A 19461-nucleotide genomic window follows, 5' to 3' on the forward strand; every position below is an offset into this window, starting at 1 on the left:
TCGAGTGTTCGAACCGTAATGCGCAAGAAATGGTATGTAAACCCCGTATTTACATATCTGCCACTGTGCAGGAGAATCCGTATAGGTGTTCGAGTGTTCGAACCGTAATGCGCAAGAAATGGTACCGAAACCCCGTATTTACATATCTGCCACTGTGCAGGAGAATTCGTATAGGTCTTCGAGTGTTCGAACCGTAATGCGCAAGAAATGGTATGGAAAACCCGTATTTACATATCTGCCACTGTGCAGGAGAATCCGTATATGTGTTCGAGTGTTCGAACCGTAATGCGCAAGAAATGGTACGGAAACCCCGGATTTACATATCTGCCACTGTGCAGGAGAATCCGTATTTGTGTTCGAGTGTTCGAACCGTAATGCGCAAGAAATGGTATGTAAACCCCGTATTTACATATCTGCCACTGTGGAGGAGAATCCGTATAGGTGTTCGAGTGTTCGAACCGTAATGCGCATGAAATGGTAGGGAAACCCCGTATTTACATATCTGCCACTGTGCAGGAGAATCCGTATAGGTGTTCGATTGTTCGAACCGTAATGCGCAAGAAATGGTATGTAAACCCCGTATTTACATATCTGCCACTGTGCAGGAGAATCCGTATAGGTGTAAGAGTGTTCGAACCGTAATGCGCAAGAAATGGTACGGAAACCCCGTATTTACATATCTGCCACTGTGCAGGAGAATACGTATAGGTGTTCTAGTGTTCGAACCGTAATGCGTGAGAAATGGTATGTAAACCCCGTATTTACATATCTGCCACTGTGCAGGAGAATCCGTATAGGTGTTCGAGTGTTCGAACCGTAATGCGCAAGAAATGGTAAGGAAACCCCGTATTTACATATCTGCCACTGTGCAGGAGAATTCGTATCGATGTTCGAGTGTTCGAACCGTAATGCGCAAGAAATGGTACGGAAACCCCGTATTTACATATCTGCCACTGTGCAGGAGAATCCGCAAAGGTGTTCGAGTGTTCGAACCGTAATGTGCAAGAAATGGTATGTAAACCCCGTATTTACATATCTGCCACTGTGCAGGAGAATCCGGATAGGTGTTCGAGTGTTCGAACCGTAATGCGCAAGAAATGGTACGGAAACCCCGTATTTACATATCTGCCACTGTGCAGGAGAATCCGCATAGGTGTTCGAGTGTTCGAACCGTAATGCGCAAGAAATGGTACCGAAACCCCGTATTTACATATCTGCCACTGTGCAGGAGAATTCGTATAGGTGTTCGAGTGTTCGAACCGTAATGCGCAAGAAATGGTATGGAAACCCCGTATTTACATATCTGCCACTGTGCAGGAGAATCCGTATAGGTGTTCTAGTGTTCAAACCGTAATGCGCAAGAAATGGTATGTAAACCCCGTATTTACGTATCTGCCACTGTGCAGGAGAATCTGTATAGGTGTTCGAGTGTTCGAACCGTAATGCGCAAGAAATGGTACCGAAACCCCGTATTTACATATCTGCCACTGTGCAGGAGAATCCGTATAGTTGTTCGAGTGTTCGAACCGTAATGCGCAAGAAATGGTATGGAAACCCCGTATTTACATATCTGCCACTGTGCAGGAGAATTCGTATAGGTGTTCGAGTGTTCGAACCGTAATGCGCAAGAAATGGTACGGAAACCCCGTATTTACATATCTGCCACTGTGCAGGAGAATCCGTATAGGTGTTCTAGTGTTCGAACCGTAATGCGTGAGAAATGGTATGTAAACCCCGTATTTACATATCTGCCACTGTGCAGGAGAATCCGTATAGGTGTTCGAGTGTTCGAACCGTAATGCGCAAGAAATGGTAAGGAAACCCCGTATTTACATATCTGCCACTGTGCAGGAGAATTCGTATAGGTGTTCGAGTGTTCGAACCGTAATGCGCAAGAAATGGTACGGAAACCCCGTATTTACATATCTGCCACTGTGCAGGAGAATCCGTATAGGTGTTCTAGTGTTCGAACCGTAATGCGTGAGAAATGGTATGTAAACCCCGTATTTACATATCTGCCACTGTGCAGGAGAATCCGTATAGGTGTTCGAGTGTTCGAACCGTAATGCGCAAGAAATGGTAAGGAAACCCCGTATTTACATATCTGCCACTGTGCAGGAGAATTCGTATCGGTGTTCGAGTGTTCGAACCGTAACGCGCAAGAAATGGTACGGAAACCCCGTATTTACATATCTGCCACTGTGCAGGAGAATCCGCATAGGTGTTCGAGTGTTCGAACCGTAATGTGCAAGAAATGGTATGTAAACCCCGTATTTACATATCTGCCACTGTGCAGGAGAATCCGGATAGGTGTTCGAGTGTTCGAACCGTAATGCGCAAGAAATGGTACGGAAACCCGTATTTACATATCTGCCACTGTGCAGGAGAATCCGCATAGGTGTTCGAGTGTTCGAACCGTAATGCGCAAGAAATGGTACCGAAACCCCGTATTTACATATCTGCCACTGTGCAGGAGAATTCGTATAGGTGTTCGAGTGTTCGAACCGTAATGCGCAAGAAATGGTATGGAAACCCCGTATTTACATATCTGCCACTGTGCAGGAGAATCCGTATAGGTGTTCGAGTGTTCAAACCGTAATGCGCAAGAAATGGTAGGTAAACCCCGTATTTACGTATCTGCCACTGTGCAGGAGAATCCGTATAGGTGTTCGAGTGTTCGAACCGTAATGCGCAAGAAATGGTACCGAAACCCCGTATTTACATATCTGCCACTGTGCAGGAGAATCCGTATAGTTGTTCGAGTGTTCGAACCGTAATGCGTGAGAAATGGTATGTAAACCCCGTATTTACATATCTGCCACTGTGCAGGAGAATCCGTATAGGTGTTCGAGTGTTCGAACCGTAATGCGCAAGAAATGGTAAGGAAACCCCGTATTTACATATCTGCCACTGTGCAGGAGAATTCGTATCGATGTTCGAGTGTTCGAACCGTAATGCGCAAGAAATGGTACGGAAACCCCGTATTTACATATCTGCCACTGTGCAGGAGAATCCGCAAAGGTGTTCGAGTGTTCGAACCGTAATGTGCAAGAAATGGTATGTAAACCCCGTATTTACATATCTGCCACTGTGCAGGAGAATCCGGATAGGTGTTCGAGTGTTCGAACCGTAATGCGCAAGAAATGGTACGGAAACCCCGTATTTACATATCTGCCACTGTGCAGGAGAATCCGCATAGGTGTTCGAGTGTTCGAACCGTAATGCGCAAGAAATGGTACCGAAACCCCGTATTTACATATCTGCCACTGTGCAGGAGAATTCGTATAGGTGTTCGAGTGTTCGAACCGTAATGCGCAAGAAATGGTATGGAAACCCCGTATTTACATATCTGCCACTGTGCAGGAGAATCCGTATAGGTGTTCGAGTGTTCAAACCGTAATGCGCAAGAAATGGTATGTAAACCCCGTATTTACGTATCTGCCACTGTGCAGGAGAATCCGTATAGGTGTTCGAGTGTTCGAACCGTAATGCGCAAGAAATGGTACCGAAACCCCGTATTTACATATCTGCCACTGTGCAGGACAATCCGTATAGTTGTTCGAGTGTTCGAATCGTAATGCGCAAGAAATGGTATGGAAACCCCGTATTTACATATCTGCCACTGTGCAGGAGAATTCGTATAAGTGTTCGAGTGTTCGAACCGTAATGCGCAAGAAATGGTACGGAAACCCCGTATTTACATTTCTGCCACTGTGCAGGAGAATCTGTATAGGTGTTCGAGTGTTCGAACCGTAATGCGCAAGAAATGGTGTGGAAACCCCGTATTTACATATCTGCCACTGTGCAGGAGAATTCGTATAGGTGTTCGAGTGTTCGAACCGTAATGCGCAAGAAATGGTACGGAAACCCCGTATTTACATATCTGCCACTGTGCAGGAGAATCCGCATAGGTGTTCGAGTGTTCGAACCGTAATGTGCAAGAAATGGTATGTAAACCCCGTATTTACATATCTGCCACTGTGCAGGAGAATCCGTATAGGTGTTCGAGTGTTTGAACCGTAATGTGCAAGAAATGGTACGGAAACCCCGTATTTACATATCTGCCACTGTGCAGGAGAATCCGCATAGGTGTTCGAGTGTTCGAACCGTAATGCGCAAGAAATGGTATGTAAACCCCGTATTTACATATCTGCCACTGTGCAGGAGAATCCGTATAGGTGTTCGAGTGTTCGAACCGTAATGCGCAAGAAATGGTACCGAAACCCCGTATTTACATATCTGCCACTGTGCAGGAGAATTCGTATAGGTCTTCGAGTGTTCGAACCGTAATGCGCAAGAAATGGTATGGAAACCCCGTATTTACATATCTGCCACTGTGCAGGAGAATCCGTATATGTGTTCGAGTGTTCGAACCGTAATGCGCAAGAAATGGTACGGAAACCCCGTATTTACATATCTGCCACTGTGCAGGAGAATCCGTATTTGTGTTCGAGTGTTCGAACCGTAATGCGCAAGAAATGGTATGTAAACCCCGTATTTACATATCTGCCACTGTGGAGGAGAATCCGTATAGGTGTTCGAGTGTTCGAACCGTAATGCGCATGAAATGGTAGGGAAACCCCGTATTTACATATCTGCCACTGTGCAGGAGAATCCGTACAGGTGTTCGATTGTTCGAACCGTAATGCGCAAGAAATGGTATGTAAACCCCGTATTTACATATCTGCCACTGTGCAGGAGAATCCGTATAGGTGTTCGAGTGTTCGAACCGTAATGCGCAAGAAATGGTACGGACACCCCGCATTTACATATCTGCCACTGTGCAGGAGAATACGTATAGGTGTTCTAGTGTTCGAACCGTAATGCGTGAGAAATGGTATGTAAACCCCGTATTTACATATCTGCCACTGTGCAGGAGAATCCGTATAGGTGTTCGAGTGTTCGAACCGTAATGCGCATGAAATGGTAAGGAAACCCCGTATTTACATATCTGCCACTGTGCAGGAGAATTCGTATCGATGTTCGAGTGTTCGAACCGTAATGCGCAAGAAATGGTACGGAAACCCCGTATTTACATATCTGCCACTGTGCAGGAGAATCCGCAAAGGTGTTCGAGTGTTCGAACCGTAATGTGCAAGAAATGGTATGTAAACCCCGTATTTACATATCTGCCACTGTGCAGGAGAATCCGGATAGGTGTTCGAGTGTTCGAACCGTAATGCGCAAGAAATGGTACGGAAACCCCGTATTTACATATCTGCCACTGTGCAGGACAATCCGTATAGGTGTTCGAGTGTTCGAACCGTAATGCGCAAGAAATGGTACCGAAACCCCGTATTTACATATCTGCCACTGTGCAGGAGAATTCGTATAGGTGTTCGAGTGTTCGAACCGTAATGCGCAAGAAATGGTATGGAAACCCCGTATTTACATATCTGCCACTGTGCAGGAGAATCCGTATAGGTGTTCGAGTGTTCAAACCGTAATGTGCAAGAAATGGTATGTAAACCCCGTATTTACGTATCTGCCACTGTGCAGGAGAATCCGTATAGGTGTTCGAGTGTTCGAACCGTAATGTGCAAGAAATGGTACCGAAACCCCGTATTTACATATCTGCCACTGTGCAGGAGAATCCGTATAGTTGTTCGAGTGTTCGAACCGTAATGCGCAAGAAATGGTATGGAAACCCCGTATTTACATATCTGCCACTGTGCAGGAGAATTCGTATAGGTGTTTGAGTGTTCGAACCGTAATGCGCAAGAAATGGTACGGAAACCCCGTATTTACATATCTGCCACTGTGCAGGAGAATCTGTATAGGTGTTCTAGTGTTCGAACCGTAATGCGTGAGAAATGGTATGTAAACCCCGTATTTACATATCTGCCACTGTGCAGGAGAATCCGTATAGGTGTTCGAGTGTTCGAACCGTAATGCGCAAGAAATGGTAAGGAAACCCCGTATTTACATATCTGCCACTGTGCAGGAGAATTCGTATAGGTGTTCGAGTGTTCGAACCGTAATGCGCAAGAAATGGTACGGAAACCCCGTATTTACATATCTGCCACTGTGCAGGAGAATCCGTATAGGTGTTCTAGTGTTCGAACCATAATGCGTGAGAAATGGTATGTAAACCCCGTATTTACATATCTGCCACTGTGCAGGAGAATCCGTATAGGTGTTCGAGTGTTCGAACCGTAATGCGCAAGAAATGGTAAGGAAACCCCGTATTTACATATCTGCCACTGTGCAGGAGAATTCGTATCGGTGTTCGAGTGTTCGAACCGTAACGCGCAAGAAATGGTACGGAAACCCCGTATTTACATATCTGCCACTGTGCAGGAGAATCCGCATAGGTGTTCGAGTGTTCGAACCGTAATGTGCAAGAAATGGTATGTAAACCCCGTATTTACATATCTGCCACTGTGCAGGAGAATCCGGATAGGTGTTCGAGTGTTCGAACCGTAATGCGCAAGAAATGGTACGGAAACCCGTATTTACATATCTGCCACTGTGCAGGAGAATCCGCATAGGTGTTCGAGTGTTCGAACCGTAATGCGCAAGAAATGGTACCGAAACCCCGTATTTACATATCTGCCACTGTGCAGGAGAATTCGTATAGGTGTTCGAGTGTTCGAACCGTAATGCGCAAGAAATGGTATGGAAACCCCGTATTTACATATCTGCCACTGTGCAGGAGAATCCGTATAGGTGTTCGAGTGTTCAAACCGTAATGCGCAAGAAATGGTAGGTAAACCCCGTATTTACGTATCTGCCACTGTGCAGGAGAATCCGTATAGGTGTTCGAGTGTTCGAACCGTAATGCGCAAGAAATGGTACCGAAACCCCGTATTTACATATCTGCCACTGTGCAGGAGAATCCGTATAGTTGTTCGAGTGTTCGAACCGTAATGCGCAAGAAATGGTATGGAAACCCCGTATTTACATATCTGCCACTGTGCAGGAGAATTCGTATAGGTGTTCGAGTGTTCGAACCGTAATGCGCAAGAAATGGGACGGAAACCCCATATTTACATATCTGCCACTGTGCAGGAGAATCCGTATAGGTGTTCTAGTGTTCGAACCGTAATGCGTGAGAAATGGTATGTAAACCCCATATTTACATATCTGCCACTGTGCAGGAGAATCCGTATAGGTGTTCGAGTGTTCGAACCGTAATGCGCAAGAAATGGTACCGAAACCCCGTATTTACATATCTGCCACTGTGCAGGAGAATCCGTATAGTTGTTCGAGTGTTCGAACCGTAACGCGCAAGAAATGGTATGGAAACCCCGTATTTACATATCTGCCACTGTCCAGGAGAATCCGTATAGGTGTTCGAGTGTTCGAACCGTAATGCGCAAGAAATGGTATGGAAACCCCGTATTTACATATCTGCCACTGTGCAGGAGAATCCGTATAGGTGTTCGAGTGTTCAAACCGTAATGCGCAAGAAATGGTATGTAAACCCCGTATTTACGTATCTGCCACTGTGCAGGAGAATCCGTATAGGTGTTCGAGTGTTCGAACCGTAATGCGCAAGAAATGGTACCGAAACCCCGTATTTACATATCTGCCACTGTGCAGGACAATCCGTATAGTTGTTCGAGTGTTCGAACCGTAATGCGCAAGAAATGGTATGGAAACCCCGTATTTACATATCTGCCACTGTGCAGGAGAATTCGTATAAGTGTTCGAGTGTTCGAACCGTAATGCGCAAGAAATGGTACGGAAACCCCGTATTTACATTTCTGCCACTGTGCAGGAGAATCTGTATAGGTGTTCGAGTGTTCGAACCGTAATGCGCAAGAAATGGTGTGGAAACCCCGTATTTACATATCTGCCACTGTGCAGGAGAATTCGTATAGGTGTTCGAGTGTTCGAACCGTAATGCGCAAGAAATGGTACGGAAACCCCGTATTTACATATCTGCCACCGTGCAGGAGAATCCGCATAGGTGTTCGAGTGTTCGAACCGTAATGTGCAAGAAATGGTATGTAAACCCCGTATTTACATATCTGCCACTGTGCAGGAGAATCCGTATAGGTGTTCGAGTGTTTGAACCGTAATGTGCAAGAAATGGTACGGAAACCCCGTATTTACATATCTGCCACTGTGCAGGAGAATCCGCATAGGTGTTCGAGTGTTCGAACCGTAATGCGCAAGAAATGGTATGTAAACCCCGTATTTACATATCTGCCACTGTGCAGGAGAATCCGTATAGGTGTTCGAGTGTTCGAACCGTAATGCGCAAGAAATGGTACCGAAACCCCGTATTTACATATCTGCCACTGTGCAGGAGAATTCGTATAGGTCTTCGAGTGTTCGAACCGTAATGCGCAAGAAATGGTATGGAAACCCCGTATTTACATATCTGCCACTGTGCAGGAGAATCCGTATATGTGTTCGAGTGTTCGAACCGTAATGCGCATGAAATGGTACGGAAACCCCGTATTTACATATCTGCCACTGTGCAGGAGAATCCGTATTTGTGTTCGAGTGTTCGAACCGTAATGCGCAAGAAATGGTATGTAAACCCCGTATTTACATATCTGCCACTGTGGAGGAGAATCCGTATAGGTGTTCGAGTGTTCGAACCGTAATGCGCATGAAATGGTAGGGAAACCCCGTATTTACATATCTGCCACTGTGCAGGAGAATCCGTATAGGTGTTCGATTGTTCGAACCGTAATGCGCAAGAAATGGTATGTAAACCCCGTATTTACATATCTGCCACTGTGCAGGAGAATCCGTATAGGTGTTCGAGTGTTCGAACCGTAATGCGCAAGAAATGGTATGGAAACCCCGCATTTACATATCTGCCACTGTGCAGGAGAATACGTATAGGTGTTCTAGTGTTCGAACCGTAATGCGTGAGAAATGGTATGTAAACCCCGTATTTACATATCTGCCACTGTGCAGGAGAATCCGTATAGGTGTTCGAGTGTTCGAACCGTAATGCGCATGAAATGGTAAGGAAACCCCGTATTTACATATCTGCCACTGTGCAGGAGAATTCGTATCGATGTTCGAGTGTTCGAACCGTAATGCGCAAGAAATGGTACGGAAACCCCGTATTTACATATCTGCCACTGTGCAGGAGAATCCGCAAAGGTGTTCGAGTGTTCGAACCGTAATGTGCAAGAAATGGTATGTAAACCCCGTATTTACATATCTGCCACTGTGCAGGAGAATCCGGATAGGTGTTCGAGTGTTCGAACCGTAATGCGCAAGAAATGGTACGGAAACCCCGTATTTACATATCTGCCACTGTGCAGGACAATCCGCATAGGTGTTCGAGTGTTCGAACCGTAATGCGCAAGAAATGGTACCGAAACCCCGTATTTACATATCTGCCACTGTGCAGGAGAATTCGTATAGGTGTTCGAGTGTTCGAACCGTAATGCGCAAGAAATGGTATGGAAACCCCGTATTTACATATCTGCCACTGTGCAGGAGAATCCGTATAGGTGTTCGAGTGTTCAAACCGTAATGCGCAAGAAATGGTATGTAAACCCCGTATTTACGTATCTGCCACTGTGCAGGAGAATCCGTATAGGTGTTCGAGTGTTCGAACCGTAATGTGCAAGAAATGGTACCGAAACCCCGTATTTACATATCTGCCACTGTGCAGGAGAATCCGTATAGTTGTTCGAGTGTTCGAACCGTAATGCGCAAGAAATGGTATGGAAACCCCGTATTTACATATCTGCCACTGTGCAGGAGAATTCGTATAGGTGTTTGAGTGTTCGAACCGTAATGCGCAAGAAATGGTACGGAAACCCCGTATTTACATATCTGCCACTGTGCAGGAGAATCTGTATAGGTGTTCTAGTGTTCGAACCGTAATGCGTGAGAAATGGTATGTAAACCCCGTATTTACATATCTGCCACTGTGCAGGAGAATCCGTATAGGTGTTCGAGTGTTCGAACCGTAATGCGCAAGAAATGGTAAGGAAACCCCGTATTTACATATCTGCCACTGTGCAGGAGAATTCGTATAGGTGTTCGAGTGTTCGAACCGTAATGCGCAAGAAATGGTACGGAAACCCCGTATTTACATATCTGCCACTGTGCAGGAGAATCCGTATAGGTGTTCTAGTGTTCGAACCGTAATGCGTGAGAAATGGTATGTAAACCCCGTATTTACATATCTGCCACTGTGCAGGAGAATCCGTATAGGTGTTCGAGTGTTCGAACCGTAATGCGCAAGAAATGGTAAGGAAACCCCGTATTTACATATCTGCCACTGTGCAGGAGAATTCGTATCGGTGTTCGAGTGTTCGAACCGTAACGCGCAAGAAATGGTACGGAAACCCCGTATTTACATATCTGCCACTGTGCAGGAGAATCCGCATAGGTGTTCGAGTGTTCGAACCGTAATGTGCAAGAAATGGTATGTAAACCCCGTATTTACATATCTGCCACTGTGCAGGAGAATCCGGATAGGTGTTCGAGTGTTCGAACCGTAATGCGCAAGAAATGGTACGGAAACCCGTATTTACATATCTGCCACTGTGCAGGAGAATCCGCATAGGTGTTCGAGTGTTCGAACCGTAATGCGCAAGAAATGGTACCGAAACCCCGTATTTACATATCTGCCACTGTGCAGGAGAATTCGTATAGGTGTTCGAGTGTTCGAACCGTAATGCGCAAGAAATGGTATGGAAACCCCGTATTTACATATCTGCCACTGTGCAGGAGAATCCGTATAGGTGTTCGAGTGTTCAAACCGTAATGCGCAAGAAATGGTAGGTAAACCCCGTATTTACGTATCTGCCACTGTGCAGGAGAATCCGTATAGGTGTTCGAGTGTTCGAACCGTAATGCGCAAGAAATGGTACCGAAACCCCGTATTTACATATCTGCCACTGTGCAGGAGAATCCGTATAGTTGTTCGAGTGTTCGAACCGTAATGCGCAAGAAATGGTATGGAAACCCCGTATTTACATATCTGCCACTGTGCAGGAGAATTCGTATAGGTGTTCGAGTGTTCGAACCGTAATGCGCAAGAAATGGGACGGAAACCCCATATTTACATATCTGCCACTGTGCAGGAGAATCCGTATAGGTGTTCTAGTGTTCGAACCGTAATGCGTGAGAAATGGTATGTAAACCCCATATTTACATATCTGCCACTGTGCAGGAGAATCCGTATAGGTGTTCGAGTGTTCGAACCGTAATGCGCAAGAAATGGTACCGAAACCCCGTATTTACATATCTGCCACTGTGCAGGAGAATCCGTATAGTTGTTCGAGTGTTCGAACCGTAACGCGCAAGAAATGGTATGGAAACCCCGTATTTACATATCTGCCACTGTCCAGGAGAATCCGTATAGGTGTTCGAGTGTTCGAACCGTAATGCGCAAGAAATGGTATGGAAACCCCGTATTTACATATCTGCCACTGTGCAGGAGAATCCGTATAGGTGTTCGAGTGTTCAAACCGTAATGCGCAAGAAATGGTATGTAAACCCCGTATTTACGTATCTGCCACTGTGCAGGAGAATCCGTATAGGTGTTCGAGTGTTCGAACCGTAATGCGCAAGAAATGGTACCGAAACCCCGTATTTACATATCTGCCACTGTGCAGGACAATCCGTATAGTTGTTCGAGTGTTCGAACCGTAATGCGCAAGAAATGGTATGGAAACCCCGTATTTACATATCTGCCACTGTGCAGGAGAATTCGTATAAGTGTTCGAGTGTTCGAACCGTAATGCGCAAGAAATGGTACGGAAACCCCGTATTTACATTTCTGCCACTGTGCAGGAGAATCTGTATAGGTGTTCGAGTGTTCGAACCGTAATGCGCAAGAAATGGTGTGGAAACCCCGTATTTACATATCTGCCACTGTGCAGGAGAATTCGTATAGGTGTTCGAGTGTTCGAACCGTAATGCGCAAGAAATGGTACGGAAACCCCGTATTTACATATCTGCCACCGTGCAGGAGAATCCGCATAGGTGTTCGAGTGTTCGAACCGTAATGTGCAAGAAATGGTATGTAAACCCCGTATTTACATATCTGCCACTGTGCAGGAGAATCCGTATAGGTGTTCGAGTGTTTGAACCGTAATGTGCAAGAAATGGTACGGAAACCCCGTATTTACATATCTGCCACTGTGCAGGAGAATCCGCATAGGTGTTCGAGTGTTCGAACCGTAATGCGCAAGAAATGGTATGTAAACCCCGTATTTACATATCTGCCACTGTGCAGGAGAATCCGTATAGGTGTTCGAGTGTTCGAACCGTAATGCGCAAGAAATGGTACCGAAACCCCGTATTTACATATCTGCCACTGTGCAGGAGAATTCGTATAGGTCTTCGAGTGTTCGAACCGTAATGCGCAAGAAATGGTATGGAAACCCCGTATTTACATATCTGCCACTGTGCAGGAGAATCCGTATATGTGTTCGAGTGTTCGAACCGTAATGCGCATGAAATGGTACGGAAACCCCGTATTTACATATCTGCCACTGTGCAGGAGAATCCGTATTTGTGTTCGAGTGTTCGAACCGTAATGCGCAAGAAATGGTATGTAAACCCCGTATTTACATATCTGCCACTGTGGAGGAGAATCCGTATAGGTGTTCGAGTGTTCGAACCGTAATGCGCATGAAATGGTAGGGAAACCCCGTATTTACATATCTGCCACTGTGCAGGAGAATCCGTATAGGTGTTCGATTGTTCGAACCGTAATGCGCAAGAAATGGTATGTAAACCCCGTATTTACATATCTGCCACTGTGCAGGAGAATCCGTATAGGTGTTCGAGTGTTCGAACCGTAATGCGCAAGAAATGGTACGGAAACCCCGCATTTACATATCTGCCACTGTGCAGGAGAATACGTATAGGTGTTCTAGTGTTCGAACCGTAATGCGTGAGAAATGGTATGTAAACCCCGTATTTACATATCTGCCACTGTGTAGGAGAATCCGTATAGGTGTTCGAGTGTTCGAACCGTAATGCGCATGAAATGGTAAGGAAACCCCGTATTTACATATCTGCCACTGTGCAGGAGAATTCGTATCGATGTTCGAGTGTTCGAACCGTAATGCGCAAGAAATGGTACGGAAACCCCGTATTTACATATCTGCCACTGTGCAGGAGAATCCGCAAAGGTGTTCGAGTGTTCGAACCGTAATGTGCAAGAAATGGTATGTAAACCCCGTATTTACATATCTGCCACTGTGCAGGAGAATCCGGATAGGTATTCGAGTGTTCGAACCGTAATGCGCAAGAAATGGTACGGAAACCCCGTATTTACATATCTGCCACTGTGCAGGACAATCCGCATAGGTGTTCGAGTGTTCGAACCGTAATGCGCAAGAAATGGTACCGAAACCCCGTATTTACATATCTGCCACTGTGCAGGAGAATTCGTATAGGTGTTCGAGTGTTCGAACCGTAATGCGCAAGAAATGGTATGGAAACCCCGTATTTACATATCTGCCACTGTGCAGGAGAATCCGTATAGGTGTTCGAGTGTTCAAACCGTAATGCGCAAGAAATGGTATGTAAACCCCGTATTTACGTATCTGCCACTGTGCAGGAGAATCCGTATAGGTGTTCGAGTGTTCGAACCGTAATGTGCAAGAAATGGTACCGAAACCCCGTATTTACATATCTGCCACTGTGCAGGAGAATCCGTATAGTTGTTCGAGTGTTCGAACCGTAATGCGCAAGAAATGGTATGGAAACCCCGTATTTACATATCTGCCACTGTGCAGGAGAATTCGTATAGGTGTTTGAGTGTTCGAACCGTAATGCGCAAGAAATGGTACGGAAACCCCGTATTTACATATCTGCCACTGTGCAGGAGAATCTGTATAGGTGTTCTAGTGTTCGAACCGTAATGCGTGAGAAATGGTATGTAAACCCCGTATTTACATATCTGCCACTGTGCAGGAGAATCCGTATAGGTGTTCGAGTGTTCGAACCGTAATGCGCAAGAAATGGTAAGGAAACCCCGTATTTACATATCTGCCACTGTGCAGGAGAATTCGTATAGGTGTTCGAGTGTTCGAACCGTAATGCGCAAGAAATGGTACGGAAACCCCGTATTTACATATCTGCCACTGTGCAGGAGAATCCGTATAGGTGTTCTAGTGTTCGAACCGTAATGCGTGAGAAATGGTATGTAAACCCCGTATTTACATATCTGCCACTGTGCAGGAGAATCCGTATAGGTGTTCGAGTGTTCGAACCGTAATGCGCAAGAAATGGTAAGGAAACCCCGTATTTACATATCTGCCACTGTGCAGGAGAATTCGTATCGGTGTTCGAGTGTTCGAACCGTAACGCGCAAGAAATGGTACGGAAACCCCGTATTTACATATCTGCCACTGTGCAGGAGAATCCGCATAGGTGTTCGAGTGTTCGAACCGTAATGTGCAAGAAATGGTATGTAAACCCCGTATTTACATATCTGCCACTGTGCAGGAGAATCCGGATAGGTGTTCGAGTGTTCGAACCGTAATGCGCAAGAAATGGTACGGAAACCCGTATTTACATATCTGCCACTGTGCAGGAGAATCCGCATAGGTGTTCGAGTGTTCGAACCGTAATGCGCAAGAAATGGTACCGAAACCCCGTATTTACATATCTGCCACTGTGCAGGAGAATTCGTATAGGTGTTCGAGTGTTCGAACCGTAATGCGCAAGAAATGGTATGGAAACCCCGTATTTACATATCTGCCACTGTGCAGGAGAATCCGTATAGGTGTTCGAGTGTTCAAACCGTAATGCGCAAGAAATGGTAGGTAAACCCCGTATTTACGTATCTGCCACTGTGCAGGAGAATCCGTATAGGTGTTCGAGTGTTCGAACCGTAATGCGCAAGAAATGGTACCGAAACCCCGTATTTACATATCTGCCACTGTGCAGGAGAATCCGTATAGTTGTTCGAGTGTTCGAACCGTAATGCGCAAGAAATGGTATGGAAACCCCGTATTTACATATCTGCCACTGTGCAGGAGAATTCGTATAGGTGTTCGAGTGTTCGAACCGTAATGCGCAAGAAATGGGACGGAAACCCCATATTTACATATCTGCCACTGTGCAGGAGAATCCGTATAGGTGTTCTAGTGTTCGAACCGTAATGCGTGAGAAATGGTATGTAAACCCCATATTTACATATCTGCCACTGTGCAGGAGAATCCGTATAGGTGTTCGAGTGTTCGAACCGTAATGCGCAAGAAATGGTACCGAAACCCCGTATTTACATATCTGCCACTGTGCAGGAGAATCCGTATAGTTGTTCGAGTGTTCGAACCGTAACGCGCAAGAAATGGTATGGAAACCCCGTATTTACATATCTGCCACTGTCCAGGAGAATCCGTATAGGTGTTCGAGTGTTCGAACCGTAATGCGCAAGAAATGGTACGGAAACCCCGTATTTACATATCTGCCGCTGTGTAGGAGAATCCGTATAGGTGTTCTAGTGTTCGAACCGTAATGCGTGAGAAATGGTATGTAAACCCCGTATTTACATATCTGCCACTGTGCAGGAGAATCCGTATAGGTGTTCGAGTGTTCGAACCGTAATGCGCAAGAAATGGTAAGGAAACCCCGTATTTACATATCTGCCACTGTGCAGGAGAATTCGTATCGGTGTTCGAGTGTTCGAACCGTAATGCGCAAGAAATGGTACGGAAACCCCGTATTTACATATCTGCCACTGTGTAGGAGAATCCGTATAGGTGTTCGAGTGTTCGAACCGTAATGTGCAAGAAATGGTATGTAAACCCCGTATTTACATATCTACCACTGTGCAGGAGAATCCGGATAGGTGTTCGAATGTTCGAACCGTAATGCGCAAGAAATGGTACGGAAACCCCGTTTTTACATATCTGCCACTGTGCAGGAGAATCCGCATAGGTGTTCGAGTGTTCGAACCGTAATGCGCAAGAAATGGTACCGAAACCCCGTATTTACATATCTGCCACTGTGTAGGGGAATTCGTATAGGTGTTCGAGTGTTCGAACCGTAATGCGCAAGAAATGGTATGGAAACCCCGTATTTACATATCTGCCACTGTGCAGGAGAATCCGTATAGGTGTTCGAGTGTTCGAACCGTAATGCGGAAGAAATGGTATGTAAACCCCGTATTTACATATCTGCCACTGTGCAGGAGAATCCGTATAGGTGTTCGAGTGTTCGAACCGTAATGCGCAAGAAATGGTACCGAAACCCCGTATTTACATATCTGCCACTGTGCAGGAGAATCCGTATAGTTGTTCGAGTGTTCGAACCGTAATGCGCAAGAAATGGTATGGAAACCCCGTATTTACAAATCTGCCACTGTGCAGGAGAATCCGTATAGGTGTTCGAGTGTTCGAACCGTAATGCGCAAGAAATGGTACGGAAACCCCGTATTTACATATCTGCCGCTGTGCAGGAGAATCCGTATTGGTGTTCGAGTGTTCGAACCGTAATGCGCAAGAAATGGTATGTAAACCCCGTATTTACATATCTGCCACTGTGGCGGAGAATCCGTATAGGTGTTCGAGTGTTCGAACCGTAATGCGCAAGAAATGGTACCGAAACCCTGTATTTACATATCTGCCACTGTCCAGGAGAGTTCGTATAGGTGTTCGAGTGTTCGAACCGTAATGCGCAAGAAATGGTACGGAAACCCCGTATTTACATATCTGCCACTGTGCAGGAGAATCCGTGTAGGTGTTCGAGTGTTCGAACCGTAATGCCCAAGAAATGGTAAGGAAACCCCGTATTTACATATCTGCCACTGTGCAGGAGAATCCGTATAGTTGTTCGAGTGTTCGAACCGTAATGCGCAAGAAATGGTACGGAAACCCTGTATTTACATATCTGCCGCTGTGCAGGAGAATCCGTATTGGTGTTCGAGTGTTCGAACCGTAATGCGCAAGAAATGGTATGTAAACCCCGTATTTACATATCTGCCACTGTGGAGGAGAATCCGTATAGGTGTTCGAGTGTTCGAACCGTAATGCGCAAGAAATGGTACCGAAACCCCGTATTTACATATCTGCCACTGTGCAGGAGAATCCGTATAGGTGTTCGAGTGTTTGAACCGTAATGCGCAAGAAATGGTACGGAAACCCCGTATTTACATATCTGCCACTGTGCAGGAGAATCCGCATAGGTGTTCGAGTGTTCGAACCGTAATGCGCAAGAAATGGTATGGAAACCCCGTATTTACATATCTGCCACTGTGCAGGAGAATTCGTATAGGTGTTCGAGTGTTCGAACCGTAATGCGCAAGAAATGGTACCGAAACCCCGTATTTACATATCTGCCACTGTGCAGGAGAATTCGTATCGGTGTTCGAGTGTTCGAACCGTAATGCGCAAGAAATGGTACGGAAACCCCGTATTTACATATCTTCCACTGTGCAGGAGAATCCGTATCGGTGTTCGAGTGTTCTAACCGTAATGCGCAAGAAATGGTATGGAAACCCCGTATTTACATATCTGCCACTGTGCAGGAGAATCTGGATAGGTGTTCGAGTGTTCGAACCGTAATGCGCAAGAAATGGTACGGAAACCCCGTATTTACATATCTGCCACTGTGCAGGAGAATCCGCATAGGTGTTCGAGTGTTCGAACCGTAATGCGCAAGAAATGGTACCGAAACCCCGTATTTACATATCTGCCACTGTGTAGGAGAATTCGTATAGGTGTTCGAGTGTTCGAACCGTAATGCGCAAGAAATGGTACGGAAACCCCGTATTTACATATCCGCCGCTGTGCAGGAGAATCCGTATTGGTGTTCGAGTGTTCGAACCGTAATGCGCAAGAAATGGTATGTAAACCCCGTATTTACATATCTGCCACTGTGGAGGAGAATCCGTATAGGTGTTCGAGTGTTCGAACCGTAATGCGCAAGAAATGGTACCGAAACCCCGTATTTACATATCTGCCACTGTGCAGGAGAATTCGTATCGGTGTTCGAGTGTTCGAACCGTAATGCGCAAGAAATGGTACGGAAACCCCGTATTTACATATCTGCCACTGTGCAGGAGAATCCGTATAGGTGTTCGAGTGTTATAACCGTAATGCGCAAGAAATGGTATGGAAACCCCGTATTTACATATCTGCCACTGTGCAGGAGAATCCGGATAGGTGTTCGAGTGTTCGAACCGCAATGCGCAAGAAATGGTACGGAAACCCCGTATTTACATATCTGCCACTGTGCAGGAGAATCCGCATAGGTGTTCGAGTGTTCGAACCGTAATGCGCAAGAAATGGTACCGAAACCCCGTATTTACATAGCTGCCACTGTGCAGGAGAATTCGTATAGGTGTTCGAGTGTTCGAACCGTAATGCGTAAGAAATGGTATGGAAACCCCGTATTTACATATCTGCCACTGTGCAGGAGAATCCGTATAGGTGTTCGAGTGTTCAAACCGTAATGCGCTAGAAATGGTATGTAAACCCCGTATTTACGTATCTGCCACTGTGCAGTAGAATCCGTATAGGTGTTCGAGTGTTCGAACCGTAATGCGCAAGAAATGGTACCGAAACCCCGTATTTACATATCTGCCACTGTGCAGGACAATCCGTATAGTTGTTCGAGTGTTCGAACCGTAATGCGCAAGAAATGGTATGGAAACCCCGTATTTACATATCTGCCACTGTGCAGGAGAATTCGTATGGGTGTTCGAGTGTTCGAACCGTAATGCGCAAGAAATGGTACGGAAACCCCGTATTTACATATCTGCCACTGTGCAGGAGAATCCGTATAGGTGTTCGAGTGTTCGAACCGTAATGCGCAAGAAATGGTGTGGAAACCCCGTATTTACATATCTGCCACTGTGCAGGAGAATTCGTATAGGTGTTCGAGTGTTCGAACCGTAATGCGCAAGAAATGGTACGGAAACCCCGTATTTACATATCTGCCACTGTGCAGGAGAATCCGCATAGGTGTTCGAGTGTTCGAACCGTAATGTGCAAGAAATGGTATGTAAACCCCGTATTTACATATCTGCCACTGTGCAGGAGAATCCGTATAGGTGTTCGAGTGTTTGAACCGTAATGCGCAAGAAATGGTACGGAAACCCCGTATTTACATATCTGCCACTGTGCAGGAGAATCCGCATAGGTGTTCGAGTGTTCGAACCGTAATGCGCAAGAAATGGTATGTAAACCCCGTATTTACATATCTGCCACTGTGCAGGAGAATCCGTATAGGTGTTCGAGTGTTCGAACCGTAATGCGCAAGAAATGGTACCGAAACCCCGTATTTACATATCTGCCACTGTGCAGGAGAATTCGTATAGGTCTTCGAGTGTTCGAACCGTAATGCGCAAGAAATGGTATGGAAAACCCGTATTTACATATCTGCCACTGTGCAGGAGAATCCGTATATGTGTTCGAGTGTTCGAACCGTAATGCGCAAGAAATGGTACGGAAACCCCGGATTTACATATCTGCCACTGTGCAGGAGAATCCGTATTTGTGTTCGAGTGTTCGAACCGTAATGCGCAAGAAATGGTATGTAAACCCCGTATTTACATATCTGCCA

Source organism: Camellia sinensis, chromosome 15 (assembly GCF_055761805.1).
Source record: "Camellia sinensis isolate YWXY chromosome 15, ASM5576180v1, whole genome shotgun sequence".
Taxonomy (NCBI): Eukaryota; Viridiplantae; Streptophyta; class Magnoliopsida; order Ericales; family Theaceae; genus Camellia; species Camellia sinensis.